Source organism: Mastigoproctus giganteus, chromosome 8 (genome assembly GCF_048544385.1).
Source record: "Mastigoproctus giganteus isolate SK-2022 chromosome 8, ASM4854438v1, whole genome shotgun sequence".
NCBI lineage: Eukaryota > Metazoa > Arthropoda > Arachnida > Uropygi > Thelyphonidae > Mastigoproctus > Mastigoproctus giganteus.
Genome location: NC_143582.1, coordinates 180,123,350 through 180,137,298, shown reverse-complemented (window position 1 = coordinate 180,137,298; position 13,949 = coordinate 180,123,350). Strand labels below are relative to the sequence as shown.

Below are 13,949 nucleotides of genomic sequence, written 5' to 3'. Positions count from 1 at the left end.
AGTGCGATATTGCATCTATTTCATAATTTCAGGCATAAATTTTTTTGAATAAATTGTCCATTGACAATTTATTAAAAAAAAAACTGTATCTCTGAATGAACAGATATATGGAGATACGTTAGAAAATGTCACTTCGGAGAGAGATGAATATTGGATCAGGTGATCTAAGTCAACCGGATGAGGCGCCCTCATATTCACTGGAGACTTACTACATTAAGATCATTTCAAAAAGCTCTACCGGTGATTGAAGAAACACCGGTAGAGCTTTTTGAAATAAAGTGGCTGCTTTGTAGTTCATATTTTTACCCTGCATCTTACCGGAGTCATTTAAAAGGCTTCTTCTACATACATTACACAGAATTTGTCGTGCGACTAAAGAGGGTGATCCAGATAGAGGTAATTATTATGTCCCGAGATGTTTTCAGTCTGCCACCACTATAATTTCATTACTCGAATCGGAGATTCGAGTAATGAAATTGGTTATCATGTTTTCTTGTATATAGACTAATATGTTTCGGGAAGTTACTTTATGATTACCGTGGAACAGTAAAAATTACCACAAGCGCAGAAATGAAACAAAAAGACCCATTCTGTTATTATGGAATTCTGTTACTAGCAGATTTCCATAAGCTAAATAATTGAGAAAATGAAAGACAAATACAATTGAGCCATATAAAGAAATAAAGTAATTTGGGTCATATAAAGAAAAATATTATTGAAGCCAATTACAGAAATTTAGACCGACCCCTTGATGTCCCACCGAGTTATTAAGTACCTGGTGTATTACACTTTATGTATTACACATTATGCTTTTGATCAAGAAGCACAATGATTCTAAACGAGTACATCCAATAGACAAGAAACGTCAATATGATATAGAGTCAGCGTGGCATAACAAGAATTGGCGAGACAAGAATAAGAGTAGGAGTATAATGAACATTTATGTAGACACTTAGAGTGAATATACTGATATACTTTAATTTTAAATTTAACGATATTAACTGGTACTGGTGGGTTGGTCAAAATTCCCGGTTAATATCTGGATCAAACATAAAATCAGTATCGGTATAGGTCTTGTATTTCTAAATAAACTGTTCACTTATTTATTTGCTTAAAAAGTATTTTAATTTTTAATGGTTAATTATTTAATCCTAAACTCTATTTTCAATTTTTTATTCATGTTTTATTCTTTTAATTCATAATAGTATTGCAGTGTATTGTTCTTTTTTTTATCTTAAAAAGAATTAAAATCAGGGAAAAATCCGTTCTCGTTAAAAGTTGAACTTGCATATATTGGCAAACGGTATGCGTCTTGTGAACCCATTCATTCATTCATGCAAGACACTCTGGAACTTATTATTTTAACTGGTTAAAAACTTAATGAGCTCTACTGCCACTTCTTAAAGTACTCAAGCGACCGGTTTGCAAAACTCCTTTGCTGAAAATGATTTCATTCAGTTAGGTAATTTTTTAATTAAAAATTAGTTTATTTAATTATGGTTAATATCATAAACTCGATTCCTCTTTAAATCCTTTCCAATGTTATATTATATGTATGCAAATGCAAAGCTCTACGGAAAATTGCGGCTTAACATGTATTTAAGAACGGTTTGATGATGCATCATAGATTATTATCCATCCATGTGAAAAAATTGGCATATTATCATTAAGAGTATTGTAATTTCTCCTTATTTTTTGCAACAAAGAAATTTTATTAGTTATTATTGCCCATCAGATATTAAGAATTCTCAAATAAAGGAATTAACGTACGATTCAAGAAATCACTATTTTTGAGAGCAACGGAAAAGAACAAAAAAGGTGACTACTCTGTTGTATACACAATGGGTTAAGTCACATCTGACATCCTAAATATTGCATACGGGTTTGGAAACCTCATAAGGATGTTGACCTGTTCAAAATGGTAAAGAGACGAGGAACACGGTTAATTACAGACTGATTCGGGACTCATCAGGACCAAGCAATGGAGTAACGTACTGTTAATCCATTTCTTGGTACTGTGCACCAAATGGTTTGTTGGTGGCACCTATTTGCAGCGCTCAGTGAGGCCGATTCATTGAAGTAAGCGAGGCACACACTATTTGCTTTCTTAGCAAGTAGCGTAGTTACGTGTTTGTATATTGGCCGATTGGCTCAGTTTCTTGCATGAGAAACCATAAGTAAATCTGCGAGACACCCTCCCCCTGAGGTTGGCTGACTCTGCTCTCTTTAAATGTCCTTTTAAAAATTACTCCGAACAGCGACAGAATTTAAGCCAGTACCTTTCCAAACGAGCGGTGAGCAACCTAGGCAATTTACTGTCACGGAATATTGTCATAGACATAGAATCCTGTCATTAAGCACCTGCGCCACAGTTATTGAAATCGATTTGTGGCGATTGAGTCAGACAGCTGTTGTTAGAAAAAAGTGCCGAGTGCCTTGTATTGAAGCTGTTCTCTGACTGTTTTCCTGATCTGTTTGGGAATGATTTCCTTCTCTTGAGGTTGTTTTCAAATCAACGCAAGCAACCATTTTGCCGCCTCAGCCTACAATTCTTCAAGACCTCCTAAAGCCCTTCCATTATAGAGATTCTTAAAAACAGTGATAGCTTGCCATTTTGTTTTGGGTTAAAATTACTGAAGTGATGATAAACTTGAAACGAAGTGAGGTCTGAATAGTCTTTTATTGGGCATTACTTATATACATACTGCAACGCACAGAATTCAGTTTCGATCGAATATTTGGAATTGGTACATAAATTGCGTATGAACAATTTATGGTAATATAATATTTAGGAGATAGTACACTGAAAGGACAGATACCTGGTTCTCAGACAACGCGACGCTGTCACTCCTCTCACTAGTGAACGAACTTACCGCTTGGCAGGTATATAGGGTACACTGCATTCACTTAGACGGTAATTCGATGTCAGTATGGATAAACGTCGTGAGTTAGCCGACTTTGAAAGAGAGACGATAGTGAGTGCCCGACGCATGGGTCACTCTGTCGCCGATGTGGTACAGAAATTCCAATTTCCCCGTTCGACAGTATCAAGAGTGTATCGGGAATACGCCATTTCCAGAATAACATCTCATCGAGGACAGCACCGTGGGCGGAGAAAGGTGGTGGATGAACGTGGCCGTCGACGTCTGTCTCGCATTGTTTCAACCAACCGAAGAACGACAGTGGCACAAATCACTGCCGACTTCAACGAGGAAAGTGCCAGAAATGTCTCCACCAAGACAACCAGGCAATCATTAACCCCAATAGGTAATGGGAGCCGCCGACCCACTAGAGTTCCGTTGCTAACACCACGGCACAGGACTCTGCGACTCAACGGGGCGAAAGAACATCGGCACTGGACCTTGGATGATTGGAGACGGGTGTCCTGGTCCGATGAGTCCCATTTCCAGTTATTTCGAGCGGACGGAAGGGTGCGTACCTGGCGGAAACCACACGAAGGTATGCACCCGTCATGTCAACACGGAACTGTTCAGGCAAGGTGGACGGTCGGTAATGGTCTGTGGCACACGTAGGGACCTCTGGTACGTCTAGACGCATCTCTGAACGGTCCAGGTTATGCGTCCATCCTTGCAGACCATCTGCATCCCTTCATGATCATCCACAGGGCAATGGACTCTTACAGCAGGACAATGTGACTCCCCACAGAGCCGTGGTGACTAGAACATGGTTCGAAGAGCATTCCGCAAATTTTGCCACCATGGAATGGCTTCCTCGTTCACCGGACACGAGTCCTGGGAGCATCTTTGGGATGCTATGGAAAGGTCGTTCGAGCTTTAGATCCTCCATCCAGGAATGCAACAGAATTATGGACAGCGGTGTAGCAAGCATGGATGAAAATACCTGTGGAACGCTTTCGTGAACTAGCGGACTCAATGCCTCGCCGTGTGACTGCCCTTATCCGGGCGGAAGGTGGACCTGCCCGTTACTAGGTAGGTATCCCATGATTTCTGTCCACTCAATGTATTAACATACTATCTCCTAATTTGCTATTGCAGTCAAAATATTGTTGAAAAACAGTGCTACTTTATTTTATTTTTCTTCCCCACCAACGTGTGTAATTCCATATTGGCAATTTTGCCAGTTAACATGGTATGAAACGTAGCCTCTTGTTTAAATAAAAAAGGGGGGAGGGGGAGGGGAATTACTTGTGTTGCGTTGTGTTATGTTCACAACCAGACCAAAAAACTTGGACTACAAACCTTTTTTTCTTTTTTAAAGAAAATAGATTAATTATTAGTATAAATTTATATAAATATTTAAGCGGAACGAAAAAAGGTAATAGAATTATTATAATTGTATATTCTAAATGTGTACAGTATTTGCCTTAATGTAAAACTCCTGACCATATCGCTGTGATGAGTATTATTGTTCCTAGTATTTATACCGTACTTAGCAGCAATAAAGAGATTTAATTTAATTTAATAGTCGCTTCATGTGGGTATGTACGTCACCATTTGGTTTTTGACAGAGATAAGAATGTATAGTATACGTCAAGGTAAATAACAGAATAATTTTTGACAGTTCATCCAGTAAAGCAGATTGTAATTTCACTCTTGCGCACACAGACCACAACAACATCGATACACGTACTTCGCAGTATACCCAAGACCTCTTCGGGGGATACGCGGAAATATTGAACTAGTTTTTCTTTTCTTTCTTTCTTCCCCCCCCCCCCCCCTCACCTCACTGCAGCCTTCATGGCAAACTAGTTAGCACGATACGGCATCGTCTCTCAGTCGTTTGGAGAGGTGCCTGTGACTGAAAGAATTTCTAATGCCTTTTTCATTCGAGGCTGTAGTTAGCCAATCTCAATCAGAGGGTGTAGGGTTTCCCTATGAGTTATTCCGGGTTTTTGAGTCCCACAACATGCAAAACGATCTGTGACCACACCCTTCTTTGGACATAATACACCTATGGTAATCAGCACACACTTGGGAGCCGTTAATAACGATATTTATTTATTTTTTGTCTCACTGTAAAAGATATTGCGTTTCTTATATTATCTTATAAATTACTTTTTCCTAAGCTGATAAACTTTCTTATAAAAAGTGAAAGTAAACATGTTTAAAGTGTTTTAATTTAACTTTAAATTATATTATATGTATGAGAATCCGCGAAAATGTTTTTTTTTAGGGTGGGGGTGGAGCTTTGAATGCATTAAGCGATAAGTGAGCGAAAGTGGTTGACCACCATTAGCCTTTACCATCTATTATTCATTAAATATAGCACATCTGCCCATTTCATATTCGCGGTACTTTTCTTCTGTGATGACTCTCGGATTTTTCTTCTTTTAGTATTTTTTCTGGGATCGGTATTCAAGGTACACGCAAAGTTAATATCTGCCGATATCAACTTTTCAGTCCCTCAAATCTTTAGAAAGTGTATATGTTCGGCTCATCAAACCGTTACAGAAAAGTATTGTATCTACGGGAAAACGCTTCATTTAACCACGTTCTTTCACCATCAAAGCTTATGTCGGTCCCTATGTAATAGACTTATTTTGAAAAATGACAGCGATTCACGCGCATACCTAACCGTTTCACATTTATTTCTCTCGCACACTGGCATTTGGCAATTCCATTTTTCAGATAGATCCATTTTCTTGCGAACGATGGAAGTCAAATTCTTTCCTTTAAAAAACGCATCATGAACTTATCGGAGATTTTGTAGTATCCCCCATCTTCAAAAATACACTTTTGTTCACTTTTTTTTTTTTTTTTTTTTTTAGCAAAATTTACTTTCTAGTAAATTTATTTGCACGGAAAACTAATAAATAAAAAAATGTGTAAACATTTTTATTCTACATAGTGTAACAGTTAAACTAAAATTATCATTATTAGAAAAAATCATCTCAATTGATGCGCATCATGAATCAGGTGAACGCATACTAATACAAAAGTTGGATACGTTAACAAGAGCAATGCGATGACAGGACTGAAAGTGCCAGTATTTTCACACATGAAAATGGATGGTTGGTAAACGGGTAGCGAGCGTACTTGTATAATAAGCTAACAGATTATGTGTTAATAAAATCTATACACGATTGCGCCCATAATATTCTCAAAAGTATTCGAACATAGCATTTTTGAAGAAAATTATGTTTATGTTTTCAGGGCTCCCAGTAATGAACCAGCAACGAATCCTGAAATTATGCAAGCTTCGGTCTCATCCTCTTCCTGCACAAACTGCCACCCTTCAGATTTTTCTATGCTACAGTCTAACACTGTGCCCTCTGGGAAATCCCAAGGCTTTTCTCCACTTCATGACGTACAATGTAGCGTTCCAAGCTCGTTCTTCACATCCTTCAACTGTAGGACTACTGAAGTTCCTAAGCCTCACCCAACAAATACTATCAATCAATCTTCCATTGCTGTTGCTTCTGATTGTGAAAGAGTTCATCCAGAATGAGCGCACAGAACCTATTCCAGTTCCTCCTGTCTTACATCCTAAGCAGGTTTCCTTCAGTGATTCTCATAAATCAGCTGAATCTATAAGTCCTGTAGGCGCCTCCGTAGCCAGGTGGGCAGCAGCAGCAGTGCGTAGCACATGCTTCTTGATTAGACCGGGGTTCGAGCCCGTGAGCCACCAAATACGGATGATGCGGAAAGGTCAGGGAACGACCACCGCATATCCCCGGAACAATATGGGCTTAGTTGCTAATGCTCCTAAAAACCAAATAACAACAACAATATAAGTCCTGTCACGTCATTAATCATTGCACTTGGAATGCAAAGCTACTTCCAATCAAGTTGCTCACCTGTCTTTGGATGCTAAATGTCTGACAATGTCAAGTTCTCCACTACGCCTTCAAATATATTTCTCGATTCTACTTGCTCTTCTGGAATACTCATACAGAATTATGTGAATGGCCTTATAAAAGCACCTCAGCCCGTCGCTTTGACAGGTCAGTTGTTGTCCTCAGCGCCTGCAAACAGTCTTCGCCCCACCAATTATAATCAGCGTCTATCTAATAAACAATCCACAATGTCAGCTGACATATCCCTTTCTTCATCTAACGGAAGTAGAGCGCCCCTATTTGCCTTCGGAACTAATAAGAGCTCAAGATTTCAAGCTGTTCCTCGCCAGGCTCGGTCCTTCATCAGTCGGCTTGTTCCTTCCACAGATCCTTCAGATATTGAGAATTTTCTCAACATTGAGTTAGGTCTTCACAGAGGTGTGAAGACCTAACCAGACCGTTATCCAGACTATGCGTTGTTTCTAATCTTAAGTAATCCATCTGAGCAGGCACATTTATTAGATACTGATATTTGGCCAGTCGATGCTATTATTAAGCCGTACAGGTCGTCTTTTGGCACTGCTGCCCATCTTGTCAGACCTACTCATACTAGCTAGCAGTTATCTTCCCGATGTTTATCAAGGTCGTCATCATTATCGTCACTATTTTATGTAAATTGTAGAACTGTTGTAAAAAACCCTTCGAGACTCGAAAGATGGTGGTGTTGCTATCTTTACCCATCACTTGGTCAAAGTGCTGCAATTCACTAAACATTCTTCCATTGAAGTATCTCTTTATTCAGGAAAGCTTCTCCTGCTTATGCTTTTTAGCTTGCACCCCCAGTTTCTTTACCCACCATTCAACAATTAGAGGATATTATAGATGCAGCGATCTTTTTGAAACCTCCGAAAGCAATACCAATTAGTCTGGGTGATTTTACTGTCACAACTACTTTTGACCCCAATCGTTCACCAGATTCATTGGCTAAGCAATTTTGCAGCATTTGGCTTAGTAATGCCCTAACTCAAATCTGTAACTTTCTCATCAGCAACTCTTACCTGGATTTAGTTTTTACCCATGAATCAATTCTCTTCTCAATTTCTAAGGGTGATAATTTCATCCGATTACAATCACTTCCCTATTGTCGTAGATTTCCTTTCTTTTATTTCTGAACCTTCCTTTGACAGATACTTTTTTAACTTTAGGCACACAGACTGGACTTCGTTAAATCAATTTCTCGGCAGTCTTGACTGGATTCCAATTCATAATTTTGAATCGATCGATTATTATGTTGATTATCTGTACTTAATCCTCCATTCTGCAGTTTTTGAGTTCGTTCCCATCAAATTCTCTTCCGCTAATCGTAGTAACTTCCCTCACTGGATGTCAAACAAGCTTGTGTATTTAATTCGTCGCAAAAATTACCTCCACAAAAGGTATTTAAAACTCAAAACTAACTTTAGCTACTTTTCCTTTTCTTCCCTTAGACGCCATGTTAAGAAAATTATTAATCTCAATATTCTCATTATCTTCACTCAGTTGAAGCCAAACTTACTCGGAATTTTAATTCGAGGTCATTGTGGTCCTATCTCAAACGGCTATCGAGATCTTCGAGAATTCCTATGCTAATTAATGAATGATTCAAATACCTTTATCAACTGTCCTCTTGGCATTGCTAATATTTTTGCTACGCACTTTTCGAAACTTTGTTCTTCCGAACAGCAACGTTCTATTCCCTGTTATCCGTTTGAATAAAATAGTAATGACAGTTTTGATAGATTAGGTCTCACTACTGATGACGTCCAGTCAGCCATTTCTCGGCATAAAGATTTAACTTCTCCTGATCCTGATATCCTCCCTGCTCTTTTCTTCAAGAAAAGTAGTTCGTCTTAGCTCCAATTCTTACAAATCTTTTGAATTACTGTCTTTTTATTATTATTATTATTATTATTAAAATCAGTTTATTTCCCAAGAAACCTTGGGTCACCTTCATGGCTGTTACCCTTCATCGTTCAAAGAGGCTTATATCATCCGATTTATAAAAAAAAAACAGGGTGATAAATCTAAGCCTAATAACTACCGACCTATTACTATACTGAATACAATTGCGAAAATTTTTGAACTCCTACTTTATAAATATCTTAGTTCCTATCTTCACCCTTTTATCAATAATCATCAGTATGCTTTTCTTCCCAGGAAATCAACTGTTTCAAATCTTGCCTTGTTTTCTCATTTCCCACAAACTAATTTGGACAAAGTAAATCAAATTGATTCGCTTTTCCTTGATATTTCACATGCATTTGACTCTATCCATATCGATCTTTTGCTGTTCAAGCTGTCATCTTATGGTATACGATCCCCTTTACTAGATTTGCGTGATTCACTACTTAGAAATTGTAAACTATCCGTAATAATTGATGATACTTCATCAATTCCAAGGTGTTCCTCAAGGCTCACCATTGTCTGCTCTTCTTTATTGTTTATGCTAATGATCTGTCAACCTTATTTCAGTCCGTTAATGTTGAGTGGCAACTCTATGAAGATGATATTAAACTTTACAAAGTTATTTGGTCTTCAACTGACAGCGATGAACTCCAGTCCTGTCTCGATTCCCTCTCACTCTGGCTCAATAGAAATAACTTATTTCTAAACACGTTAAAATGTAAATTATGTCACTTTCGCTCGAATCGCGTAGTTAGACCCTTCGTCCTTATTGATTATTATATTGGAAACTCTTTAATTGCAAGTACTGATACATTCAAGAATTTAGGTATCCTATTTCGATCTGACCTTCATTCCTCTTCCCATGTTGATCACGTAATATCTCAGACTTCTAAACTTCTTGGATTAATCAAGTGTTCTTCCTCTGTTTTCAAGAGTGACAAAATTATAATTCTTCTCTACAAGCAGCTTATACGTCCCATTTTTGATTATTGTGATATTATTTGGTCCCCACAACAGGAATATCTTTCTCACAGACTTGAGATAATTCAAATTAAATTCATTAAATTCTTATGCTATCGAAATCACATTGCCTTTCACCGTTGGAATTATGGAGCTCTTTGTGAGCTCTTCAGAATCATTCCTCTTCACTCTAGACGACAAGTCCATGGGTCTCTTTTTTTGTCTAAAATATCATAAACTCTATTATCGACTCTCCATCTATTCTTGAACAAATACCTTTCTCTATACCCCGTTTGAATTCTCGTTATAAAATTAATTTCTCACTGCCTGTTTCTCGTACTCGTCACTCTCTTGGTAGTCCTCTGTTTCGTTTCCTTCAGGTATTGAATATTAACAATATTGATTTTACTCTTAATCCATCTATCTATAAGAATTTGCTCCTCTGTTCTCTTAAAGTAAATTTTGTATACATTTTAATTCTAGTTTTGTATTTTCTGTAACTCTTAGGGTTCTCAGCTTTATTTAGAGTATGTGTGCCCTGTGTGTGAGAAATGTGTATATATAAATAAATAAATAAATGTTGGAAATAAATATTTATCGCCCCATTTTTGGCCTCAGCAATAGTCATGATTCTTCTGCGAATACCTGACTAATTTATTTATTTAAATTATTTATGTAATCAAGGCTGAACCACCATAAAAATTCCACTTCTGAGCACCTAGAACTAACACGATTACACCTAGAAGGCGTAAAGTGAAGTTTCAGTTGCAAGGCACCTAAAGAAACAGTTAACATTTAAAGATATCACATTTGTACGAAAACTTACATCATAGAGGTTAAAGAGTACTTACAGAGTACAAATTTAAGGCGTTTTCATCAAAGTGAGTAGATAATTTACTCCAGAGGGTATATCGTTGCGTATTTTGCGATTTTAAAAAAGAATATGTACTTTTTATGGTAATGAAAGCTCAAATTTGAAAATAGGATAGTTCGGTATTGTCCGATGCTCACTGGAGGGCTGTTTAAAAAAACCAATACTCGGTAGAGGCCTTGTCTACTAGACCGGCTATAAGTCATACTAAATTATTACTTTTTAATAAGCTGAAGATAAAAATCTGAACAGAATTTTGCTATTCTGTTATAGAGTTCATTACAGAAACGCAAAATATCTCCTAATCCTCAACTGAACTGGCCTCTGGGTTCAGGTTTGGTTCACCGAGAATGGCCCTCCTTTTTTAGAAAAAACCGAAGACTTTTGACATCCTTTCTATGTTTTATTTTCGGTTCTTGCCGCACATTTTCTCTTCCTGCACCCTTACCCTTTGTTGCTCCAGCTCAATCAGATCCTCTTTGATCAGCTGAACATCGCAGGATTCCAATCTTACTTATGTCGATTTCGAAGTCAATCTCATTTGCCATTTCCATAATCTGTAATTATATTTCAGCGATAGTGGTAAGTTTCTGAATGCCATTCTGCCGCACACCATTCATCGTAGTTCGAGTGATTTTCTCCTATTATGATGCTGCAACGTTGTCTATGGACTTCATAATATTGTATTTCCCTCTGAACTCACAAACTGATGGTTGATCCTCACTGCCTGCTCAGTGATTCTAATCGCTCACGTACTAGCCATAACTAGAGGTAAATAAGGCCATCAGGCGTTTTAGATGATCTGATAAAAATAAAAATTAAACCCGGATTTTCTAGGAATAAAATCCTTCACCTTTGTTGATTTGTTGTCGGAAGGCCATATTCCGCTGTATACAGGGTGTTTCAAAAGTGATGGTCAATAATTTAAAGGTGAACTGTACAGACTACAATATGCAAAAAAAGCCTAGTAAATATGGGTCCTTAAGTGAATCGTTTTCGAGATATTGTACATTTCTAGTTGGGATCCACCACTAACAAGGTGAACTGTACAGAGTTGGGCTTCACAACTGACTTGTTTGTTTAGGTTAGGTTATGCTCATTCTCTCCCTTTCCTCTCTCTCAATGCTCTAATTATTATTTAAAAAAATATTATTTTAGGGTTGCCCTTAAATTAAATACATTAACCCGTATTTGTGTCTGTAAATTGCGTATGTTCTATGGTCGATTTTCCTGTTTTTCTGGACGAAAAACTCCAGTTACTTGGGAGAAAAACCTTGCTATCTACGCCTGAGACCGACTAACTCAGCCAAGGAGTGAAAAAAGCCCATTAAAATTCCTCGCGTCATCAACGGGATTCGAACCCAGGCCTTTTCCACCCGGTGTGGGGAGGACGGTGACGATACCACTGTGCTACCCGCGCAGACTCTCAATGCTCTGAGATGTAGCAGGCACTTCATGTATGGTAAAGCCAACGGCAGTGCACTCGGGGCTGCACGTTTGTACCAAGAAGCATTTCCTCGCCGAAGGCAGCCCAACAGGCGCACATTCATCAGGGTACATCAACGCCTTAGAGAGCACGGGCACTTCGCACATGGAGTACCAGCAGGTAGGCCAGAAGCATAACACCTGATGTTGAGGAAAGGGTGTTAGAAAGAATAGAACAAAATCCAGGAATTTCGACAAGGAGGGTTGCTCTGCAAGAGCATGTACGGTCATAGCAGTGTGTGGCGAATTTTACATTGCCAATTACTGTACCCCTACCATATCCAGCAAGTACAAGGTCTCAGAAATACAAACTACCCTCCCAGAGTGAACTTCTGCCAGTGGATGCAGCAACAGTGTGTCCTGAACTCCCAATTTTTAAACAACATTTTGTTCACGTACGAAGCTGGGTTTACTCGTGATGGTATTTTTAATTTTTATAATTGTCACGTTTGGTCTGACGAAAATCCTAATGCATTTCACTAGTCACGACATCAGCAACGTTTCTCGTTGAATGTCTGGGCAGGAATACTAGGAGACCGTCCTAGTAATCCTGCCCAGACATTAAAAATTGGACCACACTTTCTGCCAAACAGGCTAAAAGGAGAGCGAGCTGTACCTTCAGTTCCTGCAGAATGTTCTCCCAGACCTCCTTGATGATGATAATGTTCCACTTCAGCAACGCCAGAACATGTGGTTTATGCATGATGGCGCACCGGCACATTTTGTTCGAATTGTGACTCGGTATCTAACTAGAAGGTATGGTCAACGGTGGATAGGTAGAGGTAGGCCTGTAATGTGGCCTTCCAGATGACCAGACTTAAATCCTATGGATTTTTGTATAAAAACCCTGTGATGTTGAAACAAAAATTAAAAATGTGTTATCTTATGTTTAATGAAACCACCCTTAGCAAAGGATTCACAACTTTTTTCCAAACTAGTGCTCCCATAGTCAGTGGTGGATCTTAACAGAAAATGTGCATTATCTCGAAAACGGTTCATTTGCGGCCCGATGTTCATTGGGACTTTTTTGCTTATTTTAGTTTGTACTTTTCACCTTTAAATTATTGACCATCATTTTTGAAAAACCCTCTATAATATGTCTGTAAATTGCGTGTTTTCTGTGGTCGATTTGCTGTTTGTTTGCTGGACGAAAAACCCGAGGTTCTGGGGGGAAAAACAACAGAAAATGTGCATTATCTCGAAAACGGTTCATTTGCGGCCCGATGTTCATTGGGACTTTTTTGCTTATTTTAGTTTGTACTTTTCACCTTTAAATTATTGACCATCATTTTTGAAAAACCCTCTATAATATGTCTGTAAATTGCGTGTTTTCTGTGGTCGATTTGCTGTTTGTTTGCTGGACGAAAAACCCGAGGTTCTGGGGGGAAAAACCACGCTACCCTCATCTGAGACCTCCTAATTCAGCCACTTTGTGAAAAGGACCCATACAAATTCCTCGCGTTATTGACAGGATTTGAACTCAAGTCTTTTCCACCCGGTGTTAAGGAAGACAGTGATTACTACTCATTACGGGGTGCATTATGACCCGCGTAGTCCATGCGCCATTAAACCTCAATACAAACCAAACCAAACTCATTTGGGCTTTACCTTTGCCTGAGACCCGCTGACTAGCCGCGAGTTAAAAGGCTCACCGAGAAATTTTGAAAATACTGTATGTACTGTTACGAAGGGCAGCTGTCAAGAACAATATGATTGTAAAGGCATACATCAATGGTTGGTTTGATTGTTTCGCAAAATTGTGATTTGAAAACGGGCTGAATGCCTCAACATTGCCACAAGTATTGGTACTTCATACAATAAATAGATAGTTGTAAAACTGTAGCCTTTTCCCGCTGTTTACGAGAATATTGGTCGCGGTGTAAAAAGTCTGATATTTCTCATCTCGTCACAACATATATTGCCATTCACTTT

At 38.4% G+C, this 13,949-nt stretch overlaps 1 protein-coding gene across 2 annotated transcripts in view; it reads left to right on the top strand.

Moving 5' to 3' along the window:
• Positions 1-13,949, top strand: part of LOC150082042 (ubiquitin-like protein 3) — a 269,809-nt gene that overhangs the window by 69,418 nt on the left and 186,442 nt on the right. The gene's annotated exons all lie outside the window — the stretch shown is intronic.